Here is a 21,049-nt window from a genome sequence, read left to right on the forward strand (position 1 = left end):
CGAATGGCGCAACCACAAGCAGTGAAGTTATGAAGGATCTAAAAGTGAGGGAGCCACTTGTCAGTGTCACTGGCTTTCATTCCCTTCTTCCCACATACATCCTCAAGCAATCCATCTGCATTACTGCCAAAGACAGCAAAGCATCACATGAGGATCACAGATGGGCAGTTGTATTGCAAGTGCAACACTGCGAAGTAAATACCGAAAAAGGTTTGGCTCCAGCAGTTTTAGGTTTGCAAATATCTGTGCCAACCAAATGTTTTAGCAGCACAATTTCTACATTTAGTAGATCTTTTTGAGGGAAAACAAAAAATATCCTCAGGCAATATAAGCACTTAATCCTCCACAAACACTGAACAGGGAACAACCTTTTAAATCATCTTAAATATTTACAATGCCATCAGCTTGCAAACTTCCTGGAAATACTTCATGTGTCTTAAAACTTATGCTACTGACAAAACACTAAAAGTTGCGTAAGTAACTAAGTCACCAGAGATTCTCTACAGTTCTGTATATACATATCTAGTTTCTCACCCAGCTGGCACCAGCAGCCTTTCTTGAACTAACAAAGGTCATTTCCTTCTAACCTACTTTTCTTACATTTTGCGTATGAAACAGAGCCAAGAGTTCTACTGACATTTTGCCCAACAATCAGAAGAAAGGGACACAATAATATGGAGATGATTATAGGCATTAACTTTCATCAGTTAAATTAAAACTCTACACTAAAGGCAACCCGTATACTATCCCTGGACAGGAAGCTAAAGTGTGCCATGTAAACTAGCTGTCTTTAGTGAATGCATTGGGCCTCAAATCGCAAAAAGTGTTAGGATGGGTTATATTCATCCTATAGAAATATAAAGAGAATCTAGGAATATCAGCATTCAAAACTCAATAGAGCTCTAAATTAGTCAAGCTAGGGAAAACCTTCCAAACTATATTCCCGTACAGGCCCTATCTTGGATACCTACCTTCTTGTTGGTTTACTCTTGTCTCAAAATTGTAAACTGCTTAGGTTTTATTAAGCAGCATATGCATTTTGTTAAGTAAATAAAATAGAATCACAGTCATAGAATTGTAGAGTTGAAAGGGACCACAAGCATAATCTAGTCCAATCCCCTGCAATGCACGATTCTTTTGCATAATGTGGGGCTCGAACTCATAACCCTGAGATGAAGTGTCTCATGCTCTCCCTTCCCTTTATTTATCATAGTGTTGCACATCAATCTCCAAGCAGTGCAAGAGTCCAGGGGTTCCAGGCGCTTTCCCTGGGTCTCTGCTTCCTTTTCAGAATGAGGTACAGCAGAGACTGTGGTGTCTTTATGATATATGGTTTATGTGCACATACATACAACCTGAACCTACAATGAAGAGGTTCACAGCATTAACACTCCTTGCAAGGAGAAATCAAACATTGTGCGCTGCCTCTCTGGTTTTCCAGCCTGCAGCTTTACTTCTAGGTTGCATTACAGCAAACTCTCGATACAAAAACTCAGGCTTTGTCTTTCAAAGACCCAGAGGAGAGGCTCCACCCATTTGTGTCATCTGGCACAAAGCACCCTTTCTTTTGCTTTCTTAATGCCCCATCTTCTTCCCATAGTTCTCTTAATGGCCCATCACCCAGGCAATCACCTGAGCATTGGAAGATAGCCTGGCTTAATTATCTTCTAAAACTTGCTAGGTCCAGGGAATACAAGTGTACGGCACCCACAAACTCATAAGAATACAGTTATTACTAAATGATTTCTGCAATACATATGGAAGAAGAACAATGAGGTGTTTTCCCTCTGAATATTTTAACTTTAACCCAGCACCTTAAAATTGTAAAATTACCCACATAAGAATACTACCATGAAATATCAGGACAGCTAAAAGCTTCAAAAATGCAAACCTATACATTGGCACCTCCGGTTGCAGACAGGATCCACTCTGGTCGGATCCTGAGGTTTCTGCAACTGGAGGGACCACTTCTGCGCATGCGCATGGCGAAACACTTCCGGGTTTGCCGCTTTCGCAACCTGAAGTTTACATTACCCGAGGGTAACTTAAGCCAAGGTGCTACTGTACATCCTTATCTGACATTAGTAGACATGCATACACATGTTTTAAACATGTGCCGACTTTCAGTCACGAGCAGACATCCTGAACAAATGAGAGTTTCTATTTCTGTTCTCTCTGGAAACTTTCCTCTATCTTATTCAATCTGAACTTACTGCTAATGTTTATATCTAGATTCTCGTTTGTTGATTTTCACAGCCTTCTTAGCCGTCATCTACAATCCAGGCCCTCCTTTATCTTAATCTCAGTCTTCAACACATTACACCTTAGACCTTATATCATTTGGAATTTGAGCTTCTTTTCCTACTGTCAACGACTGCAAAAATGAATAAACTGCTGAAATTAACAGAGGATACCAATGCTACTCAAGAGTAGACCCACTGTGATCAGTGGGCTTAAGTAAACTATTCATTGATTTCAACATTACAATAACTTTGTAATTATTTGGAGTAATTAGGAATAAAAACGAAGTCTATGCTAACTAGTGCTCATGTCTGGAATTAGGGGCTTCAAACAACAATAGTACTATAGGGTTAAAACAAAAAGCCTTTGTACAGCTTTCTCATTAAACCCATCTATTTTTCAGGGGGAGGAGTATCAGGACGGTGTGAATGCTGGAATGCAAGTTTGACCTGACAGAGCCCCCTAATTAATTTATTTGATTTACCGGCCAGCCTGAGGAATAATAATGGACAGACCGAAGATTAATTTTGTTTATGGAAGTATCTAACAGAGGCTGTTCCTGAATAATATGAGTTTGGAAGACTACAAAACCCACACAGTGACACCAAATCATTCAATCTGTTTGTGAAAATTATCAGAGATCGCAAAGAAAGGAATAAATGATAACAACAAGAAGAGAAAGAAGGTAATAAACGTCTATCCGAATTGAACTGGATGGAACTGTCGAACAAAAGCAGCAAATAAGTGATGTCTGGAGTCATCTGGAATTTGGACTCGTGCGGAGCTTGATATATGGGTACCCCCCCAAAAAAATTTAAAATTTGGCTGTATAATCTGGAATTAATGTGATTTGAACAATGTGATATGATTGGCCTGTTAATAAAAATTATTTCAAAAAAAAAAAAAATAAAAAAAAATAAACCCATCTATTTTTCTGTTCAGGAATATTTAAGACCTGCATTGCTTTGTGAGGGATCTCTGTTAATTAGTTCAACATTATTGGTGTTAATAAAATACACAAACACCCCCCATAGAGCAGATGGCTTCTGCAATTACACATCTTATCTACAGTATTTGTGATGCTGCCGTCTTTTATATCCTTTTGGTTGAAGATGGGCTTATGTAAATAGTAGAGTAGCAATCAACATCTAAGTTTCCATTTCCTCATATGAATCCTGTCTACTTCCTCAAAATACAAACATATGCTTACTTATATTTACTTAAAATAAATGTATCCAATATAGCAAAGTTTCAAACCCAAATAAACTTTTGAAATGCTAATACAATATTGTTAGGAAGGTTGTGCACCACACCCAATTTCTGCTGAGGGGGGTCCAGGAGCTTACCCAGGGTTGCATTTCCATTGGGTGTCAAGATGCAGTGCAGCATCAGATTCCAAGACATCTCCATGTCTCTGTCCCAGCCAGCCTTCAGTCAACCAACCAAGATGGTTCTGACCTTCAGCCCCCACATGGAGTTCTACCTATTTCCTCCCTCTTGTTCCCAGAACACTTGCTCCAAGCCTCTGTGTTCCCCACTGTGGGTGCAGCTTGCCCCTCCTGTTTTCAATCCTAAACCTTTCTCTGCCCACAGTAAGCATGACAACTCTTGTTTTGTACAGACCCAAGGAAACCTCTGTGATGTGTAGACGCCTGGCCACTGTTTCATCATGGCTTGCATTCAACCATCCTGGCCAGGCTAGTTTGCATAGGATAAACCCAGGGATTTCCATATTTGGCACAGTTCAGGAGAACTGTCCTTCAATGTCCTAAATATTATCTGCCTAAATATTCTACCATTTTGCTAATTTCTAATGTTTACTAACTCTAGATCTGTAACAATATTGAAATAATACATGCATACACAAATTTACAAGTCAATCCTTAGCCCCAGATCTGCTGCCTGGATAAGGTTAGGATGAGGTCCATGGAAATCTACACTGGCATATTTCTACCAGTGGTGGTATGGTGTGGTGTTTCCACCAGCAGTAGCTAGCATTCAGCCCTCAAATGGGGCATTCCAGTGGTGGGGAACACATAGAACAGAAGTGGCCTCCGATTCACTGGGTCTCAAGTTCCTGCATCCCGCTGAGTTGGCTCATCCTGAGCCCTATCATCTACAACAACCTGGAGCTGACATAGGTAATTCCTCTTCCCTCATTGGCCTCAATGGGAGGGAGCCCCCTCGCCTCCCACCCAAGCCATAGCAAGTCAGCAGAGTTTTGCCTACAGTTTCTTACTCCATACTGCAACTCACTTTGGATTGTGCTGCAAATGTGTAAACTGGTACAGCAGCACAGCAAAAGAACAAAAGGGGGGGAGAGAGAGACGTTCTAGGTACATACAAGCTAAAATTAAGACAGGGAGGCATTCCTAATACACACAAAATACAAAATTGCCTGTTGAACTAGCTGGGAATAATCAGAACTAGTCAGCGTGTTGCATGCAGTGAAGCAGCTGCCTCAGGCTTCCATCACCGGAATGCCCCCCTCTCCCCACATTTTGGTGGGAGGGGCTGAATTCTGGGTCACAGCAAGGCCTTGTGGAATGTTCCCCCTCTCACCAAGTTCAGCCAGAAGGGGGACGTTCCAGAGGTGGCGTGGCAGCAGGAGGTAGCATATTCCAGTTTTGTCTCAGGTGGAGAAATGGAATGGGCCTAAGAATAGTTATTATACCTGGAGCTTAGTGTTCTTCACCAACAAATAACCTTTGTGAACTGCACTGGGCAAGGCTTCTAGAAGCTACAGTGGGGTACTATTATTAACTGATAGATAGTGGCTGCAAGAAGCATTTCATCATCCACTTGGGCAAATGTAGAGCTGTACAATTATCACCTGCTGCATTTTGTTTTGTGAAGGACACTCTCAGACAGTTAGCATGATATCAGAGATAGTGTTTTGAAGCTTCATTATGAGCTTACAATAAACACCAACTTTGGCCTTATGTACTGTACTATTAAATTGCATCATTACATTATAATACTGTACTTTTAATTGCTGCCTGGCTAGTCTCTTTATGCTCATATAAAATAAATTGCAAATGAGATCCACAAATCCTGAAATACTGCATTATTTACGAAGATAGGCCACCATTCTGGATATTAGAAATGCCTCCCCATCTAAATTTCAGGCTCATATGGTACCCTTTGTTCATACCCTTTTGCTTTTATCACAAATCTTCCACTTATTATGGCTTGGCTGCTACACTGAAATCTGTGACCAAAGTTTCCAAGACGTCTTTATACCTTGTGCTGGTGTTGCCTTAAGTGAGGAAAGTAAGGCTACTTCAGAATATTGAGGGGTCCTGCACCATGTTCTGTACAGTGTAATGTGTTAGGGCTGATCTACATACCACATGGAAGACACTTAGGGTATGTATACATTGAAAGTAGTAAAGCAGTTTTTCTCGCTGCATTTTCCACTTGATTTTGCAAATCCCGTTTCTACTCCACCTGCTCTCTGACCATAGTTTCCCACTACTACCACCACTCCCACCTGCCCCAAATCCTACCAGTGAAGCTTTCAGCCCTCCAACTCTGCCGCCACGCCCCCTGCCCAGCATAAATCACCATCCTGCGGCTGCAGCAATGATCCTATCTATACATCTTCCCAATGAAATGGGATTTATTCCCAAATAAGAGAGGAAAAGTCTAAGTGAACACATCACACAGCTGATGATTAAACGCTTTCTTAGCACTTGTAGCCCTTCCTTCAACAGTTTTGAAGTCAGAGTGAAACTGGATTTGGGGAAACCACATGAAAAAGCAGTATTTTCAGGGGGGAAAGTGGATTGTGGGTAATGGTGAGTAATGTCCTGTGTACAAAGATTTAAAACACAGGGGTGAAAACACACTGAAGCCAGTGTAAAGGCTAATAATGTGTATATACCCTAAATTGCTTCATGCAGCTGACAGGATGCTTATCACCTTCTTAGGGTGGGGAGGTTTGGATGCAAAGAGCCCAATCCATTTGATGCATCAATATACACTAAAAACTTACCATGCAAAAAAAGCCGTCCATGTGGCAGCTATAATATGAAACCAGCTTTGAATTTCTAGAAGTCAATACAAGTGTGGACAAAATGGATGCAAATGAATCTGCACTAAGTAAATTGCACAGAGTGCAGAACACGCAGCTGAGCTAACATATTGTTAAAAGAGATTTCATTCTTCTTCTGCAGCACTGCTAATGACTTATGCTGTTTTAACACGGGGCAGGGGGTTGTGATGCCTAATTCATCTGTGTTTACAAAGTGCTGTACAATTTTAAGATAACATAAAATGAATTGGCTGTAATTTCTTTATTCTCAGTATCCTAAACTGTCAAAGTACCTAGGCCAGAGAAACTCATGCTGCTATTCTACCGCCACCATCCACAGAACTGGAATCCAGCACTTTTTCATTCAGCAGGATAGTTAAGACAATAGAATAAATTTTACAAAACAGTTTGATGTGCACATGAAATGCTTGTTTAGATTTTCTACAAACACATGTTCCGCAGTGTATTTGACTTATAGAATTCATTGTCAGGAATATGCAATGCAACATATTTTTGAGTTCATCAACCTGGAAGTTTGGGGGAGGGAATACAAAGATCCTCCGAACCAATATTTTATCTGATTTCAAATCAACAAGAAAAAGTTACAGCTTCTACTAAATGCAGTCATAAAAATACTGCATGCTACCCACCCACACATACGACAAAAGGAATCAGATCCTCAATATTAGTCTGTCAATCTTTATGCAATCCATAACACCATCACTCGCATCTGCTCTGAATTTGATGCTACAGGGGATGAAGCTCCATTGGAAATGTCCAGAGCATTATGAAGTTTAGTTTTGTTGGATCAGTTTAAGTTACTGAAGTCCCAAAGATGCGGAGAGGACACTTGAAGGGGTCTGGACAACCACACATTCTCCTTGACCCTTGTCATTCATGGCCTGTAAGTGTTAGCCAGGAAGGATTGACTGCGTGGATTGAAAGGGAAGTTAGTGCCTCTTTACAGAAAGGTGTAATGTCTATTGCCTTGAAAGAGGTGGCAATATATCCCCTCCATGGGCCCAGGGGTGCATTGATAGCTATTGGCAGTGTGCTAACATTCCTTTTGGAGGGTCAAGGTGACTGAGAATGTGGTGGTTGACCAGACACAAAGTATGTCTGGAGGAAGATGATTATCTAGACCCATTTCAATCTGGCTTCAATCTGGGTTTAGCACCGAAACAGCTTTACGTCATCCTAACTAACAACTTGTGTGGGGAGAAATACTGTATGCATTTACTAAAATATTTACTGCTGTATCATGAAAATGTATCACAGAGGTGTACAACAACATAAAACCAAACAGTAACATCATAAAAGCAAGAGGAAATTAAAAGCAAACATCAACAGAGCATTGTGGTGGGTGTGCTCCTAATTGCCTGCATAGGCCTAGTGGATTAGAAAAAATTTCAGCAGGCGTTTAAAAGTTGGCACAGATGGAGCCCACTGATACCACTGACCTCCTGGAGTGACTACAGGTTGGGAGCTGGAAGCACTATTACTGCATCTATCTGCAAGTCCGGGAGGCTTTTGTTCAGATTCTTGGCATTTGCGCTATGGCATTCTGCAGGATTTCATTTAGTCTCCCATGCTTTTTAAAATCCATATGAACAGTGAAGTTCCAGTTCAGACCATAGAGGAGAGGAAAAAGCAAGGTATGAAATCACACAGATTAAGTCTACAGTCTGAGACACAGAATATTAAGGTGTCTATTCCGCAATGGGTAAACTAGGGTAGGTGTGGTTTATGGTTGTTTGTTTTAGACCATGAGTATGGCAAACGGGTGGCGCTGTGGGCTAAAGCCTCAGCGCCTAGGGCCTGCCGATCGAAAGGTCGGCGGTTCGAATCCCCGCGGCGGGGTGCGCTCCCGTTGTTCGGTCCCAGCGCCTGCCAACCTAGCAGTTCGAAAGCACTTTCGGGTGCAAGTAGATAAATAGGGACCGCTTACTAGCGGGAAGGTAAACGGCGTTTCCGTGTGCGGCTCTGGCTCACCAGAGCAGCGATGTCACGCTGGCCACGTGACCCGGAAGTGTCTTCGGACAGCGCTGGCCCCCGGCCTCTTTGAGTGAGATGGGCGCACAACCCTAGAGTCTGTCAAGACTGGCCCGTACGGGCAGGGGTACCTTTACCTTTATGGCAAAGTTAAAAAGTAAAGGGGAAATGACGCCATATTCCCTTTCCCCTTCTCCACATTATACTGCTATAAAATGCTCAGGAGGTAGTGTTTGGGGGTACACGTGGAATTATTTCTATTTTCATTCCTGAATCTCACTGTAAGACTTGACAGCACTACTAAGTTCTTGCTTAGGACCCCTGAAATTCCAAAACAGAAGCACTTCTATTAGAAAGTAGAGATACATGTCAATACTACACTGCAGGTCCCACCTGCTGGTACCAATTCATAATCAAACTTCTACTTGTCCACAAGAATGACAAAATAAAGATCTTTCATTTTTGAGATAAGCATATTTTAGAACTGTGTAATCTGAAGGATGAATATAGCGGACCTATGTTAAAATCCATACTCAGTAATAGACTTGGTACGTTTTGCAGAACCTGCCGTAACTCAGTCTCAGTACTTTCATATGAATATTTGGGCTTGCTATCTCTGAACTGGGTGTGGAGACAACAAACCAAATATTGCCAATATTGTCTAAAATAAGTTCCATCCTTATTTTAGACATCATGATATAGTGGTATATCGCAGTGTTTAGCTGGTGATATATCACAATGCTGAAAACCAGATATCACCCAGCCCTAAATATTATCATAAATATATACACATCATTATGCACATATCTAGATATACAACCTTCACTGTAAGAAATGTAATAATCTGCGAAGTCCTACGCACTCTCAAAATTTAAAGATATAAAAGCATTAACAGAAGAATCAGAGTGAACTAACTCTTAAGTTTTGATGTGGAATGATTTCACTATGAGATTCAAGAGGTGTATCTAAATAATTTTGTACAAATAGTACTTCTCTCACTACTGACTGGGTTGCAATGTTTGGTTTTAGTTCCGATTAGGAAATGAAAATGCAAGTCCTCCCTTTATGTAATCTAAAATGTTCCATTAGGAGCAAAACATTGTAACTAATTAGACACAGATTACTGAAAGTCAAGAGAAGCAGTGTTCTGGATGAGATGAAGGTTTCAGCACCAGTGATCACCAACAAAGTAAATTAAATCATTTCCCCTTTCCAGTGCCCACATCTTCACCTACAGGCCTGGGCTTACTGCCAAGCATAATATTAATATTCTCTTGTGGAAAAGGTGTGAAAATTTGCCAATATAAAGTACGGGCAAAATTATTTGCTTCCCTTCTCCAGCTTTCTAGCAGAAATTAGGGATGTGAATGTTTCTCCCCCTGCACACACAGTTTTCAATTTTTCCTGTGAACTTGAGATGTGCAAATTTTTCAGAAGGAATGCTTGTGCTAAAATCATTCATCCTGCTCCAAGCAGCAAACTTCCACAGAATTTTTTTCTGTTCAGCTAGAATTCCTCCTCTACATTCATATGAAGGAACAGGCATGAATTCAATCCCGTCCAATATCAGAAGAAAAGAATGAATGGGGAAAAGAATGAATGGGGCGCATCAGGGACAGACTGTCCAGTATTTTGGGGTCACCAGTGCATTGTGGGAAAATGTGCTTCTATACCTCCCTTCTGCCTATTCTGTCCCAATTGACAAAGAAGTTTGCTGATTGTCATTCACAAATGGGACAGAATTGATAAGTGAATTAAGAGAGTGAGTTATACTTTTAACACACCATGGACAATATTAAGTACTCAATACTAGCTAAGAAAGGTTCACTGAAACACTTACATTTCTTTCAGCTCCTCTTTTCTCCTATTTTTGCAAGAGGACTTCTTTCTTTCTGCTTGTAATGGCCTTTCCTCAATCACTTGGCTCTCAAAAAGTTAAGAAATGAGGTCCCTTCAGAGACAGTGAGTTATCTGCATGACAAAGAACAGAGAAATGTTTAGATCTGATAGCCTGTTTTATACTAAATTGTTCCTGTGGGTTTTTCAAACCATTCCCAGCTCCCTTTCATTTATTACAGAAAAGTTTCATTGCATATTTATGCAGTGTATTAAGCTGAAGAATAAAGAACTTATATATTTTTGCCAAACACCTGAAAACCAAGACAGACAGGTAAATTAACACTGTCCTGAAGGATATTTATAAAGGAAAGTTTTAACATAACACGACCATGCTTAGAAAATTACATTTCTTCCTGCAATATTTTAATCCCAAATTTATCTTGGGATAGCTTTGGCAGAACTCTGGGATCACTCTGGAAAGCTTGCATTACAATTTGTAGAAATGTATGGGATAAGATATACAATGAACGTAAGACTGAAAGTTCCAAAGTAGAATATTGCGCAATGTATCAAAAATTTGGCAAATTTTGTCCACTACCACCTCAGTTCCTTTTATTCAAGGTACACTTACTCCTCACTCAAACTTTCATATCCGCCCAACCTAACCAACAACCCATACATTGTTCCATTGGTTGTTAATAAGGAAACTCCCACAACTACATATACCTCTTCCACTCAGCAAGGAACTATATCAACTCCTTGTCCAAGCAACCCTTCTAAAACTACACTAGCCCAAAGGTGTGTCAGGCTTCACTCCCCCATGCTTTGTAAGGAGGGGTGTGTGAATCTGAATTTATGATATGGTTTACCTCTTTAGATCATGGCATGAGTATAAGATTGACATAACTCTAATATGACACGAGACACTCCATGATTAGCTTTGGTGACTATGGAACCAGCCAGATCCCAGCCCCCTGCTGAAAGGCATTTGGGCATATCCTGAGTTTACCTACATCTGAACTAAAAGTTGTCAAGTACAGGATACTCAACCTCTCAATGGATCCATCCACACAATGGTAAGACCACTCCTCTTCCCCAGGGGGTGCCATTGCGGGTGTGCATCCGGGACCTCCCAGTGACCCGGCAGTGGGCAGAGGGATGCTGCCCATGTCATTAGGACTCCCAGCCGTGTCACCCCCCCCCCGGCTGACCAATTGGGTTAGCCGGGGGGGTGTGGCTGATGCTGTTTAAACTGCAGCGTGGCTGGGGGGGGGGGCTACATTTGCCTTCTTGTCGGATCTCCCAGTCCACCCACCCTCTTTTTTAATGCACTGCTTGACTCTGGCCTTGCTATGGACTAATGTTGGTCGCCTGGTTGTTGGGGGGCCAGGCAGGAATTTTCCCACTTGACAAATTGACACCAGCCATTTGGTGTTCGCCTACCTTGTAGCAATCGTCACAACCTTGTAAGGTTAGGCACTGGGTAAGCCTTATTTATGGGAGGGGAGGTTGTTGCCTCCACCTGCCCCTCCTCATTAAGGGTATCCCATTAAAGGGATTCAGGGATGCAGATCCTGGCCAAAGCCTGGGCGTGGGCTTGGGCCATGCCACAACCCCATCGGTGATCCTTGGGGATGCTCTTAACTGATGTATATCATAGGGCTCCCCCTATCGGTGGTTGACCCTTCAGAGACTTCCTCCAAACGAGCTAAGCCAAACCGCTCACATCTGTAACCAATAAAGTTGTGGCCTAATTTATCCCAATTAACCCAATATATTTGTGTGTTTATTTCTGAGAGAACTGCAGGGCCCAGGGCCTCGCCACACCACGCCACGAAAGGTGATGTGAAGACAAACACAGAGAGAGATGGCAGGTTCAGGTAAATTGCTCAGTGTCACAATTCTTTCAACTTTTGTTAAACAAGCAGAAACAGGGTGACCAAAAAGGGCAAGGTGAGAATTAAGCAAAGTAACTATAGAAATTGTAGGAACCGCTTATTTCACAGCCCCCTCCTGGCAAAAAGTATAAAAAAACCATTAGATGAAAAAGTTAGTTAGCTCCAACTGGACAGAAGTTACCCGGAGCTCTCTAAGACTCTGCACACTACTGCTTCCCTTTAAGGCAAAATTGTCACTCCCTGCTTCTGTAGGCCTTTTAGAATAGTTAGGGATTATTTTGTACTTTAAGCAAAGTGCATATGTATTGTAATTTGCTAATTGCTTAGACAGTAACTTTGCTGTCTAAATCAGCATTTTTATATATTCTGTCACTCCTATTTTATATAATAAACCAAGCTTTCTTTATTTCTTTGTGTGAGAGCTTCTTGTGGGCATAAGAATAAGGGTTAACATGCATCCGCAACAAGCACACATCATTACTCCAGCAAAAGATCCTAAACCTCTCAGCAGTGTGTATATGAACATACATGAGTGCTGGCGGTGCACACGTGAGCCCAAATATACACATTGTAATAGATTCACTCTCTAAATACCCTTTATGAACAAAAAGAACCATTGATACCTAAACAAAACAGAAGGTAGACCTGCATAATGGAATAAAGTAACATCCTGCTGTCAAGCAGGCAACAACTTCTGATACTGCTCTATAGAAGCTACTGCACACATCTCCTTTTTCAACTCCAGGAGAAAGGAAATGTTCTGACCAGCCTTAAGTACTGGTCTGCCAATAGTTGCAGGATGGCTCTACTGTCATTTCTACACCCTTAGCAAGGACATAAGCTTTTAATCTTATTTTTATAGGCCCTTAAGGATGGGCAGGTAGTGGGAAACCTGAGGCACAGATCTGTTAATAGTGGTGAGGGTCATGATTGTATACAATCAAATCTGAACGTCGACATTTCTAATTTCGAAGTTACAAGGGTTTCTTAAATTATTGTAATTGCTTTACACCATCATCCTTGCATCTAATACCAAACTTAGGTAGTCGAATGCCTATCCTTTTGAAAGTGAAATGCAGCTTCCCCCCAAAAAAGTTAGTAGGTTTCTCTTAAGTACACAGTAATGTGTTAGTTTCCAAATTAAAAGTTTAACCATTTTTAAAAATGGTTGTACTTGTACTTGGTAGCTTTCAGGGCATACAGAATGTGAGGTAAACAGTAAGATGGAATGCCCTCCCATCAGATGTAAAGGAAATAAACAACTATCCAACTTTTAAAAGACATCTGAAAGCAGCCTTGTATAGGGAAGTTTTTAATGTTTGATGTCTTACTGTGTTTTAATTTGTTGGAAGCTGCCCAGAGTGGCTGGGGTAATCCAATCAGGTGAGCGGCATATCTATCATCATCATCGTCTGCTTTATTATGAATTTTAAAAGTTATTTCCTTTATTAAATTAGCATCATAATCCACAAACAAATTTTGCAAACTCCAAGTTTGTCCAGGCCCACTTACAGGCATTATATAGTTTATTTATTTTTAAATTATACAATTTAACAATTGCATAGGGGGCTATGTCTGACTTCTAGAAAGTGTCTAGAATTTTACAAAGGTATCCATTTCTACCGTTTCTGTTCTAGATGCTAACAAGTATCTATACACATCTCAGATGTAAACTCCAATGAGTTCAATTAGACTTGTTCTTAAGTACTTATAGGACTGTAGCCTAAATAATGCATAATGTCCTCTATGAATTGCCTGATCAGGATTATACACTACTGCATATATTCCTATATTCCTGGCCTGGTTGACAAAGACAAGAGCAGACTGCACAAGCATCAGAGATCCCAGAGGGGAGCTCGCAGCCATTTTGCTACTCCCTGGTCCTTTTCCTTGCAACACCGTGCCAAGCTAAGACAGGAGGGGTTACCGACATATAGAGGGTTACCAATGCATAGATAATTGCCAAGAAAATCCAACACTGTCACATTTGATTTCAAAAGAGGAAACTTCCTCAAAACAAAGGCATTGGTTAAAAGGAAGTTGAAAGGGAAAGTCAGGAGGGTCAATCACTACAAAATGCCTGGGCTTATTCAAAACCACAATGAAAGCTCAGCAGGAACAGAAGTCTTGTCCAAGTGAGGAGCACAAAAAGGAACATCAAAGTCTTGAGGTACAACAAGGTTTCGATATTGTTTCATTTACCTTTCTGTCAGTCTCACCTGGCCATGCATAGAGTAAGCATGTAAGTGGCCCACATGAAATGAAAGTCTGACCCATTCTCGTCCCAACTAGTGAAAGCCAGTTGCAAGATGGTGGGTCCTGTATTATCTTGAACTTGTTCTTTTTCATTCAGGCAGCATGCCAATAGCCTCAAATCTGCAGGCAGCTATTACCCTGCCTCCAGCCTTCCTCTTTAGCTAGCTCAAAGTTACTAAAATCACACATCAATATCCTTAATCCCTGCTTTTCAAATGGGTATCTCATTCAAATATACTCCGTATATAAAACACATAAACCTAAGGATTTTAATTACTTCATTTTGTGCCCACAATATATGTCATGTTTGTGTACATTTTGGTGTATTGTTTTAACAAAGAGCAAGTCTGTTATTTGCTAAAATATTTTATTTATTGTATTCAAAGTTAGATTAAGGAAGAAACACTGGGAATAGAACAGGATTCAAAATGCACAAAGGTCCACTTATTATATTTAATGTTTTTAAGCAGTTGCTTAGGTATTAGTCTTTTTTTCCTTTCTCCCTGGAAAAGAAGCTAAGAGAAAATCTTTAGGGGGGGCGTACCTTATCTGCATTCCTTTTGCAATTCAGTATGGATGGACAACAGTATTTCCTAAATGTTTCCTATTCAGTGCTAGATATGTAATTACCTTCGGTTCATAGTCTAGACATTATTGCTTTGGTAGTATTTAAGACTCCTTGTAACATGCTTGCTGTTTTTAAGTAAGCCAGGCTAAATCTTGACCAGATAAATTAGCAAAGAATGCAATAAAAGCTGCAATAAAAAGAACTTTATCCTCCAAACCTTCAAGTTGCTGCTAAATGAGATTTCTTTGAAATGCAGATCAGTTGAACTAGATTAGTGAATTTTAGCTCCTGTCAACATCATAACAAAATACAAATACAATTGTTCACTGGCCTTATCTCCATGCTTCCATCTGCTGCCTTGTTATTTACTTTCCTTGATTTACTATGCAGATCTAAATAAGGCACATCAAGGAGGGCTTACAGCACAATGGCTTCTTAAGCTTTACATCAAGGTATTTGAAACTGAAGCCCTGAAAGGGCTGCCATCAAAGACATATCTCTAATGAACTTCCATATCAGAGAAGGTTTGGTATTTAATACTGCTGTGAAAAGAAAAAGCTACAAATCAGAATGGCCTATGAAGGAAAATGCCTGCAAATCTTGATGAGATTAACACCTACCAGAATTAATAACCCAATAAAAATGGTATCTAGTTGCTTGAAGAGTTAAACTTCCAACCCTTGGACAAATAATGCTTTGTGTCAGAATGTCAAAAATAAATCTGTTGACAAGGTTAAAAGGTAAGATTTTCCCCCCTTTCTCCAACAAAAGCTCTAAATGCAGCTTTTTTCTCTTTTTTTGCTTATTCCATTAAGATGCACACTGTTGACAAATCAGAGCTCGGATAATTAACACCGTCAACAGCATTACCACAATATTTCCTGTGCCATCAGAATCTTACAGTATCTGGGGTGGGGAGGGAACATCAACAACTTAAGCCAAAAGGACAGCATTTATTATTTGTTAATCTATTTTTTTAAAAAAACATTTCCACCTTCTCCTCCATGGCAAACTATTGCAGTTTGGAGCTAAGGGGGGGGGGAGGCACCCTGTCAATCTGTTTATAAATAATACTGGAGTGTCATTTTTATATAACCCTGTAATAATCCCATTCACAAAACACACGTATACAAAATGCATTTTTAAAAAAGGGAAACAAGTTGGCTTTTCCTCTGCTTTAGTTCCCTACCTACTTTTTCTAAATACAATCCTGCAAAGATTTAAGTAGTTTGAAATAATTTAGACATGGACAAGCACTCACTTTTGCAGCAAACTGTCAGTGATTATATGGCAAATTCTTTTACTAAGCATCCCAGCCTACAAACAAATCACACTTTCACCACCACCACCTCTTTTCTTAAAGAAATCATTTCAATCATTTATGTCCTTCTATAACAAGAGAAGATCCCACAAGCATGTTCTGTACTACGGATCAATCAGCTCCAAACCAAAGTAGACGTGTTACAGCTCTTGTGCCTGGGAATCACGCTGGAGGCTCACCAGATGATGAAAACTGAAGTATGCTGTGTATGGCTGCCCCACATGGCATCCATTAGCTTCTGGGCATGTCAAACTTCACAACTATCCTACAGTCAATGACAGCAGACAGCAAACACCTTCCCTTTTCTTCTTGCCTCCAAACATATACTTGACTCTCTACCCTTCTTCAAGATTACAGGCAGTCTTCCAGAAACAAAGTCCCAAAACAGAAGCAGTATCCCATGGCTATATGCTACTGAAATCACATTAGTCTTTTTTTGTTGCTAAATTTCATTTCGTATGGTCCATGCTGCAGACTTCTTTACCAACACAAGAGACCACTTGCTTAATGAAATGTCAAAACAACAGATTTGCGTATGCAAAAGCAGGTGCTGTAACAGGTTTGACTACTCCTGACCTGAAGCATGTAAAAGAGGTTCATGAGCAACAGCTCTCCCCGAGGTATTAGGGCTGTGATGGGCAGTCAAAACCTTGCCATCTGTAGTCCTGTTGCTCAGAAATGACAACCTGAATTAAATATTGGTCACCAGATCTTGTATAACTAATCATCACAGCATCTTCATCCATATGTTAAATTCCCAGGATGGAAAAAGAAAACGTTCTCGAAATGGAATATCCACCAAAATACATGAAATATGTAGAAGACAATAAAAATGCTTCCTGCAAATAATTTCAGGGTGTTTGTAATAAGAATTTATATAAATTGCAATAATTTTATGATATTATTCATAATACACAAGGGCTGGTACACTTCATTAGACTCCTTACTTCCCTACAGACCAACCTAGTCTTCAAGACTCTTAATAATGCCACATTAGCTGATGTTGCAAAATGCAGCACCAGGTGAGAGGGCCTTCTCTGTAAAGCAGCCAGGTGTGGAATGCCCTCTCCTCACAGACTCAGTTGACATCAACCATGATGGATTTTATACGTCTTGTAAATACATATTTACTTACTCGGGAGTTTGATTAAGGGTTTTTTTCCTGCTCTCATAGTGCTGTGATATAGCTCCTAATGTACTGTTACAGTGGTTTGGTTGTTTATTCTATATTGTTATGCCATATCCTGCTCTGAGATTGATTTTTAATGGTGAGTTATGAATCATTTAAAAAATAACAAAGCTGTTAATGAACGTTGTGTGGCACAGAATGTTTCAACACACATTTGGTAATTTTGTCACCATATCAATTCCCCCCACCCACCCCAAAAGACATAAATTAGTTTGGTAAATTCTTGAATTCATGCTTGCCTTATTGTAACATTGCCTCAGCAAATTGTTTTGTTTGGGGGCAAGTTGACCTATTCAATTACAATAAAGTTCACAGTTGTTCCCGCATGTGAACTCACACCAAGGTGTATGTGCAGCAGGAAACTTTCAGTAACATGCAAAGATGCCATTACACAGAAAAGCCCCCTTACTGCTGCTTTTTCAGGGCATGCATTTGTCATTATTAGATCACAGATTTACAGCAGAAAGTTAACACATCTATGAAATTAGCAGCAAATCCATAGTGTTACAGGCCAGGGTGGTGTAGTGATTAGACTGTTGGGTTTTGATCAGGGACCTGTGTATTTAAATTCCCAATCAGTCATAAAGCTCATTAGGTGAGCTTGGGGCTGTTACTTTCTCTAAGCATGGTCTACCTCAAAAAAGTGGGAATCCCACCATGACTCAAGGGGTGAGGTACAAAAAATGTTGAAGATGACAGTAAATAATGATGATAATAGTTTATGATCCAACAAGCCAGATGAAATAACAAAATAACTATAAAATAAGTAACTAAAACTAAACATATTAATACTTTTGCTCTACACATGGTTGAGCTAAATTTCTATTTTGCCTCACAGAATCCACATTTTTAAAATCTATTTATTACTACCATCCTCATCATCAGATCCACTCTTAAAGAGACTCATCATTCAAAGTGTAAGCAAATCTCAATCATGCGTAAAACAGTTATTTATTAATCCATACACTTACGGTCATTTTCAGCAGGTTGGTGGTCTAATCATAAAAACACATCATTATTAGCACTTATATAAATGTCATCAATATATGCAACAGGACCCAGGGCCAAGGTACTCATAACGTAACACTGGACAAAAGGAGAGGGAAACATATATTCAGTTCAGATGCAATACTCAGATTGGCTTTCAACAGGGGAAAGGATTAAAAGGTTGAGAGCTGGGCTGATTCTGTTAGCCCCTTAACCCTGATTTTCACATGTGTGGGAAGTGGGCAAGCGGGGGTCTATGCGCAAAGACCCAAGCTCCTTGCTTCCAACATCTCCCCCAATGCATGGATGGTGAAGGGCAGGCACATCTTGTACACCTCTGCTCTCCTCCATACCATTACAACCATACTGAGAAGAACACCTGCAGAGGTATTCTATTGCCTTCAAATTTATCAATTCAACTGTGTTGAGAAACTACAAGTGGTACAGTATGCAGTGGCGAGATTATTAACTAGGATGACCCATGTTAAAAGTTCAAAACTACAGTGGATGCTCGGGTTGCAAACATGATCCGTGCGGGAAGCACGTTCACAACCCACAGTGCTGCGTCTGCACAGGTCGCGATTTGGTGCTTCTGCACATGCGCAAGGGCCGAAACCCATAAGTAACCCATTCCGGTACTTCCAGGTTTGGCACAGTGTGCAACCCGAAATCGCGCAACCCGAAGTGTCTGTAACCCGATGTATGACTGTATCTACCTGACTGCCTCAAGGTTCAATTTAAAAGTGCTGGTTTTATCCTTTAAAGCTCTACATACCCTGGGATTTTTTCATCTAAAGTAGGGGTCACCAATGAGCTCACAGAGGCATTTTCTGGCAATCACAAAGTCCCGTCCCCATGCTGGAAGTAGGCTTGAAAGAAGTGTTTGTTGTACCCAAGTGCAGTGTGTTTAGTTGTGGTGTTAACAGCAGTTTCTCTGGTTTGCCAATGTGACCACAGGTCCCAAAAGGTTGGTGACCCCCTCCCATATTAGCCAGACTACCATTGAATTTAAGTAGTAAGAGGCAACTGTTCATTCTGCCCTGCTCTAAGCGGACAGACAAAAGAGTAGGCTATTGCCCCTGAATGTTTATCAGCAGTGATAGTTTAGGTCTCCAGCCCACCATACCTTTTAAACCATATGGGCTCAGATCTGAACACTTTTACATAATTACTTTTATAGACTAGGCTTGAATACATCGATCCCATCAGTCCATGACATAAATAGGTCAGAGCATCTTTACGTACAAACCTATTTACATTATATATTACAAATTATCACTTCTGAAAACGCAACCATATATTTACTTTTCTCTGATCTGAAAGCATGAACCTGACCCTTAGCGAACAGTGACTTGCTTTGGAGCTATGCTAGCAGAAGGTAGCAACATATGCCCCAAGCCCCAAGTTGGATGCTCTTTCTACAGTCCAATGTGCTTGTCAAAAGATGTTACAATCATAAATCCACTTTGTCTAGAAATACTTCATTACTCTACAAGGAAAAATATTTTCTTTTTTCCTTGTACAAACAAAAACGTAAAGCATCTTCATCCAAATTTGATTTACGTATAGAAATAAGTGACAGAATTTTAAAATGCAATCTACTCAGCTTAGTATCAAATTCTGTTTGCTATCGTTTATACTATTTTTGATACACCATTATATAGTTTTTTTATTTAAAAAAACAACAAAGTAAGAAAGGCACATGACCACTGCCAAAATAATTCCCCTCTCCTACGCTCACTAATAAAAAGCTAAACCTGTTGTAGTTATTAGTATTATTACAAATAACTTAATATATTACTTATGCTTTGGTGCATTTCTTCTTACAAAAAGAAATATTTAAATTATACATTAGGAAGCACCTCTCCATCAGAAACACTTCTGGAGTGAAAACCCAATCACCCTCTCTGTCAGTGAAGCAGGTTTCCTACAGACATGCTGGTATCAAAAGCAAGCCAGGAATGTGTCTTTGTATACCAACAGGTCACATACACACTGGTGTGTGGCCGGGGTGTATAAATTTTGGTGATACGCAAAGTAACAGAGTAGCTTACAGCTAGGAAGTTAACTCCTCTTCTAGGTGATTGATAGCTTCTTTGTAAAGACTTTGTAAAGAACTTTACTTTCATAAACATACAACTGAGAAGAATATATTTACAAAAGCATGCTTATTCAAACATGGGTACATTCTCACTTGAATTGTAGATCTCATTCAGGCCTTACAGTTTCTTATGAACAGTTTTTCCTTTCACCTCAGCAGTATTCTCTCTGTTCCTTACAAGAGCTCCTGAACAGGTTTCTCCCTATTAACTTTTAGGGATCTTCCTCTGTCTGCCTCACTTCAGACAGATCACACTGACACACAGTAGTATCCTGAGAAACCTCTCTCAGCAGCCATTCTCCCTCATAGATAGAGAGAAGCAGAAAGACAGTTACAAAACAAGTTACTGGAATAACGGTCACAATAGAATGGAATGCCTCTCTCACGTGACTCACAGTCAGCCAATCACATGAGAGCTACTGACAAAGGGGTTGGGGAACCATGTTAAAAGTACACAGTAATTTAACATAAGCAAACATTCCCATTTCAAGAAATTAAACCATTATCCTCCACACACACACACACACACACACACACCCCACTTAAGATATGCTGGGGAATCTTGCATCGTATTTTAATTTTCCCAGAATCCTCCCTGCCCATCCCAGAATTGGCAGTCAC

At 40.3% G+C, this 21,049-nt stretch overlaps 1 protein-coding gene across 20 annotated transcripts in view; it reads right to left on the bottom strand.

Annotated features, from left to right (window-relative positions):
- The window catches only part of FOXP2 (forkhead box P2), a 345,911-nt gene that overhangs the window by 287,644 nt on the left and 37,218 nt on the right, over window positions 1-21,049 (bottom strand). For 9 of the 20 annotated variants that reach the window (XR_014502095.1, XM_083399658.1, XM_083399677.1 and 6 more), the window contains exon 2: window positions 10,110-10,240. The exons of 2 other annotated variants lie outside the window; for them this stretch is intronic. The gene's annotated coding sequence lies outside the window, so the exon portion shown is untranslated. Of the gene's footprint in view, window positions 1-3,699; window positions 3,835-10,109; window positions 10,241-20,521; window positions 20,774-21,049 lie in introns of those variants that run through there. 9 more of the 20 variants (XR_014502096.1, XR_014502097.1, XR_014502100.1 and 6 more) reach the window with 3 other exon arrangements.

The sequence above is a fragment of the Podarcis tiliguerta genome, assembly GCF_965153285.1.
Source record: "Podarcis tiliguerta genome assembly, chromosome: 10".
NCBI lineage: Eukaryota > Metazoa > Chordata > Lepidosauria > Squamata > Lacertidae > Podarcis > Podarcis tiliguerta.